This window comes from Desmodus rotundus, chromosome 6 (genome assembly GCF_022682495.2).
Source record: "Desmodus rotundus isolate HL8 chromosome 6, HLdesRot8A.1, whole genome shotgun sequence".
Lineage (NCBI taxonomy): Eukaryota > Metazoa > Chordata > Mammalia > Chiroptera > Phyllostomidae > Desmodus > Desmodus rotundus.
In genome coordinates, this window is record NC_071392.1 from 23417045 (window position 1) to 23434946 (window position 17902).

The window sequence follows — 17902 nt, forward strand, 5'->3', positions numbered from 1 at the left end:
TCTTTCTGCTGCATAGAATTCCATTGTGTAAATGTACCATAGTTTTTTGATCCATTTATTTACTGATGGTCACTTAAGTTGCTTCCAGCACTTGGCTATTATGAATTGTGCTGCTATGAACATTGGGGTGCATAGGTTCTTTTGGATTGGTGTTTCAGCGTTCTTAGGATATAATCCTAGCAGTGGAGTTGCTGGGTCAAAAGGCAGTTCCATTTTTAGTTTCCTGAGGAAATTCCATACCGTTTTCCACAGCAGTTGCACCAGTCTGCAATCCCACCAATAGTGCACTAGGGTTCCCTTTTCTCTACATCCTCTCCAACACTTGTTGTTTGTTGATTTGTTTATGATAGTCATTCTCAATGGTGTGAAGTGGTATCTCATTGTGTTTTTAATTTGCATCTCTCTGATAAAAGATTTAAATATAAGTCGTGACACCATAAAATCCTAGAGGAGAACATAGGCAGGAAAATCTCAGATATTCCATGCAAAAATATTTTCACTGATATGTCCCCTAGAGTAAGGGACATAAAGGAAAGAATAAACAAATGGAATCTCATCAAAATAAAAAGCTTCTGCATGGCTAAAGAAAACAGCATTAAAATGAAAAGAACCAACCATATGGGAAAACATATTTACCAATGATTCCTCAGACAAGGGTTTGATCTCCAAAATATATAAAGAACTCACACGACTCCACTCTAAGAAGACAAGCAACCCAATTAAAAGATGGACAAAGGACTTTTTAATCAATTTTTAAAAGCATCTAACTGCTGTATCTAAAACTAAACCAAGTTCTCAGGAAAGAAAAATCTAATAATATAAGCTTAGATGATGTATCTACTCAGGAACTGTATTGCCACAAAGAATTCAGGGAATTCAAAGAATAGACATGTTGGCAAGGCCTCCATTTATATGGGTAGGGCAAAAGGGAGTGCAGTGTCAGAGAAGAAAGCTACGACCTTGGCAAAGACCCTCATTTGTCTGTTCTATACATCTACCTGAATGAATGTAGAAAGACAATTTTTATCTTTAATTTGTTTCTTATTTCTTGGCAAATTCACTAAGGGTCTGTACCATTTAGAATACTGGGTAGCAGTTTTTCTGCTGTGTGACATTTTTGATGAAGTGAAATTCATTAAAAAAACCCCATATTTTTCATATGACTGCATATCTGGAGAAATTTTGTATTTATGTTTTAAAAATCTATATGAGAGACCTGACATTCTCTGACATGTAACCTGTTTTTATTTTGCTTAATTATAAGGATAAAGTACACAGACCAGAAGGGGAGCTAGCCTTGACCCATAAACAAAATGCTCAGGTGCTCAATAAAATACACTTGATCTTCCAAAATGATGGACATTAATAAAAAACAGTAACACTCTGAACTTCTAAAGAAGTCAAAGAAAGGATAACCTATTTAGCAGTAGGAGAAATGGGAAATGCTCTTAATACCAAAAAGACATTTAATGACCAAGTAACAACATTAAAGGTAGGGGAAAAATGTGTTAATCCCTTCACTAGTGTGTTACAGAGGCTTTTCTCCCCAGTAATGCTGTTTGTGAGATGCAGTGACCTATCATATATATTCAGTGTTACTCTATCATTCTCACTATTAAGCTCTTTATCCAATTTCACAGATGATAATTTCTAGTAATTATTAGTATTATAGTATTTGTAAACTATTAGTTATCAGTTGGAAGAAATCATCCAAAGCTAACAATTTGGCTAGTGTAGTTAATTGTTATGTAGTTTAATCCTTATTTGATGAACTGATATGCATCAAAGAATAAGTATTCACTCCAAATCATACCCTTGATGTACTAATAATCAATTTTCACTATCACTATAGTAATCTAGAAGAAAGGGAAGAACATGCTGTATCTCACATATAGGTCATCATTCATCATGTTGCAAATACACTGTTTCATTAAATGAGGGATTCTAAATTCTTTACCTTCCTATGCAAGGTCAATTCTGAATATAAAATAAGGAACAATTAAGAATAGCAAATAATGACAAAATAATAAAGTTTATCTTTGTTTAGTTTATAGTATATAAAATATTGTATTCCAACTCTTACTTCATTTACACCAGTGATATATACAAAATTATTATATCACAGTAAAAAAATGTTTACTAAATCTTGCTTTAAAATCTGTTTTTAAATTCTATAACTAATTCCCGAGATTGGATATGCCACTACTTTAAATCAGTGGTTCTCAACTGGGGTTGACTCTGCCCCTTTGGGGACTTTTGACAGTGTCTAGAGGCATTTTAGTTCATCACAACTTAGGAGTGTGCTACTTTCATCACAGAGGAAGGGTCCAGGGATTAATGTATAATGTATAAACATTATGCATAGTGCAGAACAGCTCCTTATAACAAAAACTTATCTGGCCCGAACTGTTAGTTGTGCTGAGGTTAGGTAACCTTGATTTAAACAAATATACACTGAGCACTTCCTATGTGCTCGATATTATGCTTGGGGGATACAAAATGGGCCAGGTAATCAGTACACTCAGAGAGTTTGTAATCTCAGAGAAGAATTGAGTTGGAAGCCCAAATAATGAAGATGATAATGATAGCAAATTGAATAATACTTATGTCACAAAAAGACAAAAAGTGGTAAAGGCTCAGTGGAGCCCAACTCATATTTGCCTGGGAAATAAGTAGTTTTACAAAAATTACAGCAGTTATGTATTTTTTCCACTTTCTCAAAGTTGATCATTCTTGTATGTGGTCACAAAATATAAAACATACACCGGAGCACTCATTGAAAAATAAACTCCCCCTCCCTTTGTCATCTTGATCACACTTCCTTTATTAAAAGGCAATACTGTTACAGAACAGACCCGGGGGGTGGTGAATGATATACTACTACCAAAAGGAACCCCCTTTTTTCTCCATGGGTTCCCACTGACCTACTAGGTTCACTTTGCCCACCGCCAGGGGAAAGACATCTCTCAATGTCAGAGATTGGTGAAAAGGAAAGGAATCATTTATTTAAAGGTTACACAGACTTAGAGTGATGACTTAATGTCTTCATTAAAATACTAAAGCTCTTTAGAATACCCACAAACACACACAGTACTTCTTTCTCCCCTTTGCCCTGCCTGGGGTACTATAACTCAGGAAAAGAAGTAGAAGTGCGTGGTTCAGGCAGCCCCTCCGTTCCAGCACCATCTGCTGTGTTGCCACCATGATCTCCAGTTAATCCAGAGCCACGGAGCACCTTCTCATGGCCCACCAGCAAGAGTCCTTTCTCCCCTTTTCTTCCAGTCAAAGTCTCTCCTGCTGCCTAAGCCACATGGCAAAAGGGAGCACCCCAAAGCCATGTGGTCCTAATTCTTGCCAAAGCCCTGTGGTCCCAAACTCTGCCAGAGCTGTGTGGTCCCAACCTACTCCGCCAAGGCTGTGTGGTCCTCTCTGGTATGCTGCTGTGCCTGGGTTTAAAGTCCCACACCAGTCTTCCTCTGCAGCCCCATTTCTGACTCCTCCTACAATCAGTTACACCTGCCAGCATCCCTATATTCTTCCAGCTTTACTGGGTTGCCATAGTAAGCCCCGGCAGTCATGGCTCCATGGCATGGAGCCAATCATCTCCAAGCTCTCATGCTGGCGCTGTAATCAGGGGAGTTGCTTTCTAGTTACGTCCTGGGTTGAAGTCACTTCCATCCCCCTGGCTCAAAGCATGGCCACAGCTATTTAACATATCCATGAAACCAGTTAAAGGTTATAGATATGTTAAATGACTATGCCAGAGGCTAGCTGCACAGCTGTTGCTGTACAAAACAGTTCTCAATGGCCCTGCTGCATGTGTCCCTTCCCCCAGCTCAGACTGGTGGGGGGTGAGGACATCATATATATATTTTTCTCTAATATTTCCTGAACACCCTGAGTTCTGGACCCCATTACAAATCCCTATTTGGGGCCACCCTCTTGGCTGCACCCTGTTATAATACTATTTCTATTTCTTGGATGTTATCAAAGGTATCCTAGTCCTTTAAAATACATATGTATCACATTGTAAGGATGCATTATAATTTATTTAGTCAGACCCCAATTGATAAACATTTAGATTGTTTCAATTTTCTGTGGTTGCTGACAGTGCAGAAATGAATGTATTCTTTTATATATCTGAGTAGATGACTGAAGGATAACTAGCAGTTGGAATTTTCGTTTTAAAATTTATGTGAAATTTTCACTTCTAAAAACATTTTCTAAATTGTTCCTCCTGGTAAGCAGCTTCTAAATTGACCCCCCCAATTCTCCTTTTCTCTCGAAACATACAGTCCTACGGAGGCTCCTTCCACACTGAATAGTGCTGACTGACGTGGCCGATAGGGTACTGAGAGAACATTCGACTGCAGAGTCAGGTCATAGAAGACATCACAGCTTTCACCTTCCTTTGTTTTGGATGTACAGGTCTAGCGGGGGTGTCCAGCCTCGGGCCCGTGGGGCACATGCAGCCCAGGATGGCGGTGAATGTGGCCCAACACAAAATCATAGATTACTTAAAACATTATGAGATTTTTTTTTTGGTGATTACGTGTTGCAATGTATTTAATGGGTGGCCCAAGACGACTCTTCTTCCAGTGTGGCCCAGAGACACCAAAAGGTTGGACACCCCTGCAAGAGGAATCCAGCTGCTCCGCCTGTCATGAGGATAATCAGGCAGCCCTGGGAGAGGCTTGTAGGTAGAGGAATTGATGACTCCCACCAACAACCAGCACTAACTTGCAAGTTGTGTGAACCACTTTTGAGAGTGGCTTATTCAGCACTACTCAGGCCTTAAAATGACTGCAGCCCTGACTAACAGCCTGGTTCTAGCATCGTAGGGACCTGGAGCCAGAAATGCCCAGCGTAAGCTGCCCCTTTGTTTCTGACCCAGAGAAACTGGGTCACTTTTTTAAATGCTTGCCAATGAAATAGATAAATAATATGTCATTGTTAGTTGAATTGCATTCTCAGTGCAGTTGAGCATAAGTTCATATATTTAAGAATTATATAATTCGATATTATAGCTGTTCATATGCTTTGCTCATTTTTCTCCTAGGTTATTGGTTATTTTCTTTTTTAATAGTTTTTTTTTGTCATGTATTTCCATTGCCATTTATCCCCCTTCCACCCTTCCACCTCCACCTCCACCCTCTTCCCTCACCCCGCAGTCGCCACGCTGTTGTCTGTGTCCCTGAGCCCTTTCCTTTTCTGTTTCTTTCCCTGCTCCGTCACTCCACCCCCAACGGTTGCTTCCTTATTTATTTTTAGGAACTCATCACGTACTGAGAAAATTTGCAGTTTGTGTGTGACAGGAGTTACAAACATTTTCCCCTCCTTTTTAAAAAATGATTTTAAAATTAAAGACATAAAAAACTTTGTAGTCAAATTTTTCGACATTAATAAAAATGGTTTCTGGGCTTTGTGCCATTTTTCTAAAGCTCACCTCATTTCTGAGATGGCTTTAAAAATCTTACCATGGGTTTTCCAGTACTTCTGGGTTTCCTTTTTTAATATTTAAATGCTTAATTCATCTGGAGTTTATCTTGTTTTAAGGTGTAGGATCCTACTAACTTTTCCTTTCTTTTCCAATGGTTGTTTAGGTGTTAAAATGCCAATAGTTATGAACTAATTTTTCTCTTATTTTGAAATGTTTTATTTTCTCTTTTATACTAAATTGCATTTGTACTTGCATCAACTTCTGGTCCTTCCAGTATATTCTATTGATTGAACTCTTTATTTGTTATGGGTTATATTGCTGTTTTTATGATATACTGACTTTTGGAATGATTTTGACTCTGTTTACTCATTCATTTCAATATTTATTGAGTACTTGCTATATGCCAGATAATTATTATTCTCAGTGTTCAGGAAAAAGAGTTTCTATATCTTCACGGAAATACACCTGATAGTGGATGTGAGGGTGATCTGGCTGCGACATCTGTCACCCCATTATCGCCAGGGTTGATTCGGCAGATCTAGCTGGCTAGGTGGGTGTCCCCTTCCTCCCTCACCGCTCCAAGTGCGTCTCTCCCCAAGCTGCGCACTTGGTCGAAGAGGACGACCTTCCCAACTAGAGGAGAGGACCAGTCTTCAGTCAAGGGTATAGGAGGAGCTGTGTTCCCCTGCTAGAACCTCCAAACAAACTCTCAAGGAAACACACCTGATAGTGAAGACAGACAACCCCAAAACAACTCAGACTACACAGTACTTTATAGAGCTCTATAAATACCTGTATTTTAGATAGGATTTTCAGTAACACTTTCTCTGAGGATGTGACATTTGAGATGAGAGTGGAGTGAATGTGATTCTCATAGAGTAAACATTGCTGGCAGATAGGACAATGAGAGCTAAGGCTGATAGGCAGGAGCTTGAAAAGCATATATGAGGAATATGACCAGAGAAAAGTGAAAAAGTAGGGAAAGTAGAAAATGAATAAATAGTGGTAGGAAATGTGGTTAGAGAAAAATCTAGGCCATGTTAAGGATTTTGGATTACATTCTAAGTGTGTAGGAAAGCCATTGGAGCAGGTGAATGATGGGATGGGGTCTGATGGGTGCTACCAAAGGAACTCGGTTTTAGGGAATAGATTAACAGGTGGGAGGGGAATGAGGGAGACGATGGCAGGAATGGCATGGGCAGTCCTGTTAGGCTATTTCAGCAGCCAAAAGAGAGATGATGGTGGCTTGGGCCAGCCGTGGAGATGACAAAGGTGATCTGGATCCAATAAAAACCTGTGAAACAACTGATATAATTTGCCTTAGAATCAGTTTCCTTATTAGGAAAAAAATCCCTTTTTAATTTTAGTTGACATCACATTAAAATTGTAAATTAACCTATGGAGAACTAACATCATTGTATTCAGTAATTTTTTAAAACTCAGAAATGTAGTATTTATTTGCTATTAATTTTTGTGCATGGTAGAACTTTAAAGTTTTCTTCATAGATATTTTTCACACCCCTTGTTCCTTTTTGGTCTGTTTTGCTGCTGTTATAAATGGGGTTGTATCCTTGATAATATCTTCTAACTGGTTGTGAACCAGCATCAACTGCCAGACATGTGAGGTTATTGACTTAAGATTATTCCTGCCCTGTATTTGGAGCCCTCTCTCCAAAGACACTGGAGCAGAGAACATCTGCTCCTGCCATGCTCTGCCTGAGTCCTGACCCACAGAGTCTATGAAGATAATAAATAGTTGTTTGGATAATATGTTCATAGCTGTAACTAGAACTGAATGTGCATTATCTTTCTTCAGGTTATAGGAGCCAATAAATAGAAGTTGGGTTCAAAAATGACTTATCTATGGTTTTCCCCCATTCATCCTTCTATCAAATGAGATATAGCAATGCTCTCATCATCTGCCCACTTACCATCCTCCCTTACTAAAAGCAGATCATTTTTGGTTTTGTGTCTCAGAATGAGACACACTGGGGGAATGTGTTCTACAAGCAGTGTTGGGGATGTACAGCTGGGGGCATCCTTTGTCCACATTTTCCTGCATCCTGTGTGACCCGGGCTTCTTCTGCTGGTCCTTTAATCTGTTATTTTGTTGACAAATTCCACATCCCTCTTCTCTTCTAGCATCTTTTGAGGGTGATTGTGGTTTCTGAAAGAAAAGTAGACAAACATTGGAATGATTTACTTAAATAATAAACTTCATTAAAACTTTAAGAAACTTTTATTTAAACTTTAAAAAACCGCTATTCCTATGTATTGTATGTAATTTGGCCTTGATAATGGGATAGGATTTTGAGAGTGGAGAAAGACAGTGAAAACGGCTTTTTGGCCTCAAAGACCACTCTGTTTCTGCTTTCACTCTGGGGCAAATCAGCATGCCTCAGCCAACACAAGGTTTTTTACTTTAATGGGATTGCTTGAGTAATTATAGAATTTTAAGCATTCTCTATACATTCTGCAAAACAGTCATTTATCATATTTATATTTTTCTACTAGTGCCCTTTTCCCATTAGTGGATCCAACCCAGACTATTACAATGTATTTAGGCCTCATGTCGCTTAGTTTCCTCTGGTTTATGGCATTTCGTCACTATTTTTTTTGTTTGTTTTTCAAGGCCTTAAGACTTTTGAAGATTACTGGGTAAATGTTGCATATTTGGACATAACTGATGTTTTCTCAGCACTGCATTGAGATTGTGGATCTTGGGGAGGAATACCACATAGGTGGAACGCTCTTCTCATGTCACCCTACCAGAGGCATGCGACACCAACATGCAGTTGTCACAGCGAGTGCAATCTGATCATTTGTCTGAGATCGAATCTGCCAGTTTTCTCTGTTGCAAAGCCACCATTTTTCCCTTTGATTATTCTACTCTTTACAGGTGAGTCATTTAATCCAGCCCACACTAAACAGTAAGATAATTGAGCTTAATTTTCTGAAGGGAGGAGTATCATAAGTTCTGTGTACATGTTAAAGTAAGAGTTAATACATATTTGAGAGGAATATTTTGAAGCTATACAACTATCCTGTTTCTCCTTAAAGTTTTGTCCACTAATTTTACCAGTCATTTGTGAATCTTGTCTGCAGCAATTATTACTGTTCTATTCTAATGATGGTTTTCTATTGTATTTCTCACATTGCTTCTCTATTTAATTTTTGGAATTCGTCTGTAAGGAAAATCTTTCCTTTCTTCTCCATTTTTAAATTTAATTCCAGGAGGTGGAAAACTTTTTTTTTTGGATAAGGAATAGATAGTAAATATTTTAGTCTTTGAAGGCTGGATCTGAGAGGAAAAATCAAAAGTATCTATTAGTCCACTAAGTTACCCTAAGGGCACATTCCAAACTTTGTAACGATGATTCTGGCATCTGTTGGTTTACTGTTGTGTATAGAAGAGCATTTCATTACAAGATGCCTTTTTAAAAGCTGAGACTTTCGGACATTACTTTCTGAATACATTTTAATGAATGGAAGGTAAAATATACTCTTGAGTTGACCTGATTGATGTTTAAAGATTTGACAACTGGGAGATCATTCTTCTTACTGGAAACATAGAATCTAGACTCTGAGTTGTTTCTTCCATTACCCTTTGCTGCCACATACAGGAAGAAATGAATATATCAGATAAAAAATGTAGGGTTAAACTATTCTTTAAAAAGTTTTGCAATGAAAATGATTTAAAACTGGCCATCGTACGTAATATTGGTAAAGGAAATCCTGGCTTATTTGGTCTTTGTGACCGCTCACTGCTGCGAAAGGGGGCAAGCCATAAAATAAGGTCACAGAAATAAAACAAGCACTCTGGCTGTCATTTATTTAGCAATTGTCAGGAAAGATGAATTAGTCAGTACAAGTTCCCTGGAGGTGTCGTGATGTGTAAGACTAATAAAATGATACCTGATGATTCCCTTGAAGAGTGAAAGAATAACCTCGAAGAAGAATCGGAATTAACAAGAAATGAGACCAATCTTTCACAGCACCACGAAGGTTAGAAAGATAAACCTACGGTACTCCAAAAGCCATGAAATTACTTCTAAAGGCAAGAATCGATTTAGTGGGAAACATTAGAAAACTACAAGTCAAAAACAACCTCAACAAGAATGGTAAGCCCTGGAGGTCACAGCCATCAAAAAAGTGCCTGGGAAACCCTGATTCTCTCCCCCAGCTCCTCAGCTGAGATTGATTCTGGGCTGACTCCTGAGCCTGAAACCACTGTTTCCTGAGGAGAAACCTTTTTGCTTACTAATAATTCCTTTTTCTTCACTGTTTATAGAAAAGGAACGGAGAGGGGAGGGAAGAAGAAAGTGAACAGGGAGGGGGAGAAAAGAAGAGGAAAAAAGTCTCCTATTGTCTGTTTTCTTCTTTGATTGATCAAAAATTCTTCAACAAAATAGATGAGCATTCTCATGTTTCTTGCAATAATATAATTGTGTAATACATCACAAGTAATTATTTTCTTGACCATTTCAAGCCTTTTCTGAATAGTATGCGTTGCTTTGTGCGCCGATGATCTGCACTGACTGTCTTCTCGCATTCCGTTGGCAACTGGAACTTCTCAATCCGTATTACTTACTAAGCTGGCATTTTGTTATATCCTGTGAATACTAGGATAGCAGATAGTCTCACTGTTCCAGTCAGCCACTGCTGTCTAGTTGAGTAGTTTCTTATTTCATCTCAGATCACCATTTCCTGTATGAGGAAAGAACAACTCTGGACATGGTCTAGAGAAGTGTAGCCAAGTTAGAAGAAGAATTTTCTAGTTTTGTAAAATAAGCACTTATTTTCTTTGATAATCACAATAATATTGAGCATTTTTTTTGAAAATTAAAGACACCAAAACAGAAATTTAAGTAATTATAAATGAGACCATGGGAATATATTTTTGTTTCTTTAATTTTACCTACATGTTAATTTATGTCAAATAAATACAACATACCTTTTTGGAAGACCGATTGATTATTTTACACACTTCACACTCCTCCTCACTCCCAAGTTCTACTGCCCAGAGAGAAGCACTTTCAACTCATTCAATGGCTTATTCTAGTCCATATTTCTAAATAACATGCATACTGCTATTTCTTGATTGTCAATTACAGATATCTATTGAGTTCCTTGGATGACAGTTTATTTCTCCTCTTTGCCTCCTCTCCCAACACACACTTTCCCTCTTCTAATAGTTCCTATACACATATTCACAATTGTTGGTTGAATCAATATTTATCATTTGCTGTATTTATAAATACCTAAATGTTAATCACAACAAATGGCTATTACAGATTGTCTAGCCACATAAACCTTTGGATTATCTTCTGCGAAAAAAATTGTGTCGGTCACCTTGCATTGGTAGCTTCTGGTTTCTTGCTGTGATAACTTTGCATTTTCTTTTTTTCAGTATCCCAAAGAAAGTACACTCCACAGAGGAGCAGTATGCAAAAAAAGATTTTTACCAAAGACCCAGGAGGGGAAAAGGCTTTAAAGGGGCATGTGTCATATACTATATGCTACACAACATTCTGGTTTCTCTGAAAATCTCCCTGAGGAGTCGGTTTCCATGTCTTTTCTTGTCGGTTGTCTGACAGTGAAGATATCTCTCTTGTCCTCCTAGTAATTTATGTAATTCCATGTGCATAGATCTCCCTTTAATCCTCCTATTTTTTGTTTTACCTCAATCTTTTCTGATACTATATATTTTCCGCTTTCCTCAGGCTTCCCTCCTTTTACATCCTCAGAGACAGAATTGATATCATAGTTATATTTGTGGAATAGCTTTGTGTCAGTCAGGACAGGCTAGGCTATTTCCTGGTAATGAATAGTTCTTAAATCTCAAGGGCTTAATGGTAAAAAAAAATGTTAATGGTATACACTCCATGCAAATCGGTAGGAGGGATATGCAGCAGGCTGATTTATGCTTCCATGACCACAGCAACAGCTGAAAGGTTGCCATTTTCCTCTCACATTTTACTAGACAAAGCAGTCACATATGAACACCGAACTTCAATAGAGGTGGGGAGTTTAATACTTACCCTACTATGTGCCGGAAGGACAATAGGACTATTATTACATAGCTCTAAGGACATCCTTAATCATTATAATGAGCATAGGGACTCTCTACACCAAACAAAGGACACTCTTACAAATAATCATATGTATTAAATACTTGTAAAAATAACTTTTCCTCCCATTACAGGTATTCTGAGAGGCTCCTGGATAAATGAGGGCCCGATTAAGCAGACTCACTTCTGATGAGCTCACCCATTAGATCACATGCCAGTATAATAGTGAAATTTTCCTTATCTCGAAGTAACCTCAACAAAACATCCTTCTATGGCGTTTTCTTTTAATTCATTAATTATTAAATTAACAAAATATTATAAAAGCTCTTTAAATTTTCCAAAAGTTGTCATCTCAACTTCTGAGAAATGAAGATAAATCTAAGGCGAAACCCTAATTATTACATGCATATTTGGTTTGTTACCATACTACATTTAAGTTTTAATCATCAAAAATCTAAAATAATAATTATCTCATCAAAAGTTGAGAACATCAAAAATACCAACAATAAATTGCCTCAGCGAGTAAAAATGCTAGTCAGGCAACTGAATACCAACCAATATTATATGTTTACCCGAGGATTTTGAAGAAGAGTATTAGTATAGTGATAATCTGGGCCTTTACTCACAGCATAATGTATTGCTCACTGCACAGTAACTATCATTTCAGGTCCAGTAAGCCAATAGACACTACCCATTCATTTCTCGCAAGCCCCTGACGTGTTTCCTGTGGAAACAAATGTCTCTCATTGCTCAACTAGTTTGGGTTCAAACTGGTGACTTGGAGGTGAAAGGTTGTGGAGTCTGTTATTAATCATCTGAGCTACCCATCGCTCCATCAACAAAGCACTGGCTGAACAAGAGAGGGGAGAATTATTGGATGTTATTTATTGACACAGTATACAACGCTGTTAGCAAGTTATCATCTTGTGTAAATTATGAACATCATAAAAGGCAGCTTTCTCTTATTTAACATATGGAACATATATGAAGAAAATGTGCAAAATACAAGGTTCTGCAAATTGCTGTGAATTGTTAGTGAGAAAATTCCTGTGCGGTGCCTGGCTATTTCTTCGGGCTTGTAACTGCGGGACAATGCTAATAAGATGGATTGAGTCGCCCCATGCAGATCTCCACGAGCACAGTCCCTGGCTCCTGTCAGGCTCCATTCCAGACCTGACTTCAGCACTCACCGTTAACATACTTGGGGGAGTTAAGTTATTTTACTCTTCTGCTACGCTATTTTTTTTTAATTCTTTGCAATAAATGCCCAATAGAGAGTGTAGAATAATTGCTGAGATGTAGCTGGCAGAGAAGTCAAGAGCCGCATTTTGGGATATTCATTACTTTCTGAAAGTAATTCATCTAAGTAATTTACCAAAGCAGAATACAAAGACGAAGAGAGAATTTAGTCTTGTGACTAGTTAGCATTAAATATGCAATAAAAGTCTGAAATACACTGTTGTGCTTTCCTCTGAGATAATGTGGACTTCTAAGAGCACTGAGGCGAAATATCTGTTCTGGGAGGATTCCAGAACGGTTTCAGCTTCAATTTACGCCAAACGGATCAACTTCTTACTTTGTGCCATTAGTGTTCTAGAATATAGAGCTGAGCAAAGTCAACAAGTTGCTTAGCATTGTGTAATTTATTTTCTACTGAGAAGACAGAATATAAATGGCTAAGCAAATGGTAATAAGGATGGTCTTAAAATACAACTATAAAAATAAAACCTAAAGCAAGATAAGTGAAATGGGAGTCGTACAGTTTTCTACCTTCGATTGGTCATTATAAAAGGCCTGTATGAGGAGCTAGCTAACATGTGAGCATACGTTTGAATTTAAAAAATATATAAGTTGTGAAAATATTTAAAGGAAAAGTCACTTCAGACAGAAAGAACAACAAATTAATAAATTAAAGGTCCATAATAGAGAATTTTCTTGGAGTGTTCAAGAACTGGAGAGAAGATCCCTGTGGCCGGAGAACTAATGAGGGGAGGAGACAGGGTATGAGGTAAGAGAGTTGTTTGTGGGCCAGATTACTTGGAGGCCTGAGTCATATAAAGTGCTTTGGACTTTGTTCCAAGTGTCATAGGGGTATTTGGAAAGCTTGAGAGCAGGGAATTGATAAATGATTGACCTATTAAATAGTATTTCTGGCTGTTGCTTTTTGTATTTCTAGAGGGAATAGACTCTAGAGCAGGGGCGTCAGACTCATTTTCACGGGGGGCCACATGAGCCTCATGGTTGCCTTCGAAGGGCTGAATGTAATTGCAGGACCATATAAATGGAACTACTCCTTAACTAGGGGCAAGGAGCTCGGGCGCTGCCGCCAGGCAGAAACAAGGTGCTGGGTGGGATAAAACAAGGTAGAGGGCCAGATTCAGCCCGCGGGCCTTGTGTTTGTCACCTGTGCCCTGGAAGGTCAACAACTGAAGCAAAGAGGCTAGTACAGTAGTCCATGTAAGAACTTATGGTGTATGGACCCAAATGACTGCAAGTATTCTTATTTGGGATGTAATGTAAGAACGACAGGATTTTTGAGTCTGAGAAGAAAAAGGCAATCAGGATATTCCATCTGATCAGCTGGATGAATGGTAGGGCCATTGACTTGGGGACATGAAAAGAAATATAGATGTGAGTGGCAGGAGGACAGATTATCTTGGACAGAATTAATTTGTGAGAAGATGCTTACTAGATTCTTACATTTGTTTTCTATGCTGTATGACAAATTACCACAAGCTTAGTGACTTAAAACAACAAAAAATTTATTATTTCACAGTTTCTATGGGATTGGATTCTGGGCCTAGCTCAGCTGGGTTTTCTGCAAGCCTGCAAACAAGGTATCCACCAGCTGGGTTTGCATCTGGTGTCTTGTTTGGGGAAGGATACGCATCCAAGCTTACTCAGGTTATATGCAGACTTCTTTCCCTAGCAGTTTTAAGACTTATGGAAGCTTACTTTACAATCAGCAAGGAGAGCAAGACTAGAGCAAGCCAGCTAGCAAGCTGGAATCATATATAATGTAACAATCACAAGAGTGACATCCATCATCTTTGTCATATTCAAGTCCCATGTCCTATTCACATTCAATGGGAGGTAATTCTACAAGAGCATGAGAGTTAGAAAGTGAGGATGATGAGGGACCAAAAGTCTGTAGACACCCAACTGGATAATCTGAGCATACAATTGGATATATATTTCATAAGGAATGCCAGGTATGGAGATAGAAATTTTAGAAGTATCAGGGTATTGATATCCTAAAACTTTGAGTCTGTATGAAAATATAATCAATAAACATAAAAATGATAGATATTTTATTTTGTGGACATATATAGAGAAAATCCTAGTCAGCTAGATTTTTTAAAAAACTGCAGAAAATAATTCAAGGGTCCAATTTGCTATTTAATGGGTCAGTTCTTGTCTGCTTTAACACGGCTGCCACTTTTTACTAATTGTTGGCTGTTATCAGATGTGTAGAATGTGCCACACAAATACTGTGCTAAGAGATTTATAAAGGTCATTTTACTTTATCCCTATACTAAACTAATGAGACAGGTACTATCTCCCTATACTAAACTAATGAGACAGGCAGTATCTCCCTATACTAAACTAATGAGACAGGTAGTATTCTTTTTTAAAAGAGAAGAAAATTGATATCCAAGACCACACAGCCACTAAGAATACAGGCAATGAATGTAGTGTGATTCCACAATCTACACAATCTAGATCTTTCATTCCCAGTTTCCATTTTTGATCATGATTGGTATTCTTTATGACTGTGGAGGGTTTTTTCCTTTCCTCTTCCTCCTTCTCCTTTTTCTTTTTGTTTTATATGCAGGGGCATCCAACCTTTTGGCGTCTCTGGGCCACATTGGAAAAGAAGAGTTGTCTTGGACTGCACATTAAAGACATTGCAACACATAATCACACAAAACTATCTCATAAGTAAAATTATGATTTTGTGTTGGGCCACATTCAAGCCATCCTGGGATGCATGCAGCCCATGGGCCACAGGTTGGACACCCCTGTTAATTTTGAAATAATTTTAGACTTATAGAAAAGTTGAAAAAAATAGTACAGTTCCATTCTTCTTGATTTGTTTTCTCTTTTCCCCACCCAGATCGTATCAACTTCCAGCTGCCCTTGGGAGCTCTCAGCGTATGCCTTTTCAGGCCACAGTTGCTTTAACATTGTATAATAAACACTCTCTTAAAAGCTTTAGTCTTTTCACTAAAGATTAAACTATCTGCAGAATTAAAAAGTGAATTAAATTTGTGCACAAAATGGCATTAGAAAAAAATCTATCAGTTTGAAGCTAAAGAAAGAGGAAAGAGGAAAAATATTTTTGTGTAGGAGAAAAAAGTAAACATATTAATCATTTCTACAATTATTGTTCTGTAGGTTCTATGAATTATATATAAGAATAATCTAGGAACTATGGCTTGAAGAATGAAGCCATAAGTTATATTTACTTTCTCAAATATTAAAAAAGGATGAGACAAAATATGTTTCTCATTATAATGGAATGCTTTATAGTAGAAATTTTAGTTGATTTCTTTTTGTTATTTTGTACTCAGCTTATGATGAATGGTTATAACTAATACATATTATACAATGCATGTATCTACTGTGGTTCAAAATACAAGTAGGACTTGGTTTATATCTCTTTCACTCTAGGGGTTGTTAGTCTTGACCCAATGTTAGCATTAACCTGTGTTTCTATTGCATATTTGAATCAAGGCGTACAAGAACACAGAAAGTCGTATTTCTTCTTAAAAAACAGTTCAAGATAAAACATTCTAACTTAAAAAACTCCAAAATTTACATTAGCTTTTTCTATGGAAAGCTTTAATCCGATTTCTCTGCATAAATAAAATGCACATTTTACAGAACATAAGAGAATCCAGTAAAACCTACCGATGAAAAAAAAGTGACATGCCTGTGTTGTCACACTTTCAGATTTAGTATTATTTCTATAAGGATGTGACAAAGTACCGCAAGCTGGATGGCTTAGAATAATGAGCAATTTCTTGTCTCACTGTTCTGGAGGCCAGAAGTCTGAAGTCAGAGTCGAGGGAGGGAAATTTCCCTGCCTTTTGTTTTGAGCCTCAATTCTTGTAGTCTCAAGCTTTCCTTGGCTTATTGTGGATGCATCACTCCAATCTTCACATGACATTCCCCCGTGTGTCTTTGCATCATCTTCCCTCTAGTTGTGTCTGTCTCTTTGTGCAAATTTTCCCTTTATACAAGGACATCAGTCATCCTGGATGAAGCCAGTATAATGACCTCACTTAAACTTATTACCTCATAAAGACCCTATTTGTAAATAAACTTACATCTGGAGGAGCTGAGGATTAGGACGTCAACATATCTTCTTCGGGGACACACAATTCAACTCACAGCATTTAAAAAATCCACGCATTTAAAATCATATTTTAAAACATTTGTGCTGAAATACTGAATTCAGATTATATAATTGAAATTGATGCCCTCATGTTTACTATTTCGTGCAGACTAACCAAATTGTTCCTTAACTTACTTTTACATAAGCTTGCTCAGATTCCTATACTTTATTGACCTACATTTATTTTTTGTTTCTTTTATATGATTCAACATGACAGAACATAGATAGACTCAAGGCGAAATCAATAGTACTATCACAACAGTAATGTAGAGGAGAAACACTATAGGCAGTGAGCAACAAATATTTATCACAAAACTGTAACATTAAGATTAAGATACATAATTATGAGCAATATTAGACATTGGTTTATATTGTATTTAAATACATATTAAATAAATCACCTGTGGTTAGGATAGTGTACATGTGCTAAAAGCAGTAGGCGTGAGCATAAAAAGGTATTTCCCAGACTCTAAGTCATTTTATGTTCTTTATATGTCTGTACAGTACTGTTTAGAGATAAATTATTAATGTTTATAACTATAAAACCATTAGAAATTCAAGGAGTTACTATTATGTATACATTTCACTGTATAGCGAAATTCTCTCTTTGTATATTCTGCCTTCATTAGAGGTGTCCATAAATAAAGGCACTCAATAATTCAGTACCCTTGTTAAAATACACCGATGCTGCTGCTACTGATCCTGCTACTACCTGTAAACACTGACATGGCAGTCTTTATTTCTTATTTAATTGTCATAACCACAATATGAAGTGGATACTACTACTAGCTGCAAAATACAGAGGAGGACAAGGAGGCACAGAAAGGTCACACAGAGAGTTATCAGGTCTGGGATTAGAAATCAGATAGTCTGATTTAAGAAGTCATCTAATTATTACTGCTATGAAAGAGTATTATAAATAATCCATATGAAATTATAATACATCGTAGTGTTTTGTTGTCATTTTAGCCAGAATCATTGTAAATCTAA

The 17902-nt window shown here is 37.4% G+C and overlaps 1 long non-coding RNA gene across 3 annotated transcripts in view; it reads left to right on the forward strand.

Annotated features, from left to right (window-relative positions):
* Positions 1-17902, forward strand: part of LOC128781154 (uncharacterized) — a 72894-nt gene that overhangs the window by 18355 nt on the left and 36637 nt on the right. Inside the window, exons 3-6 of one of the 3 annotated variants that reach the window (XR_008427042.1) lie at positions 8073-8339; positions 9374-9561; positions 15347-15522; positions 15629-17422. This is a non-coding gene — a long non-coding RNA (uncharacterized lncRNA). Of the gene's footprint in view, positions 1-8072; positions 8340-9373; positions 9562-15346; positions 17423-17902 lie in introns of those variants that run through there. The other 2 variants (XR_008427040.1, XR_008427041.2) reach the window with 2 other exon arrangements.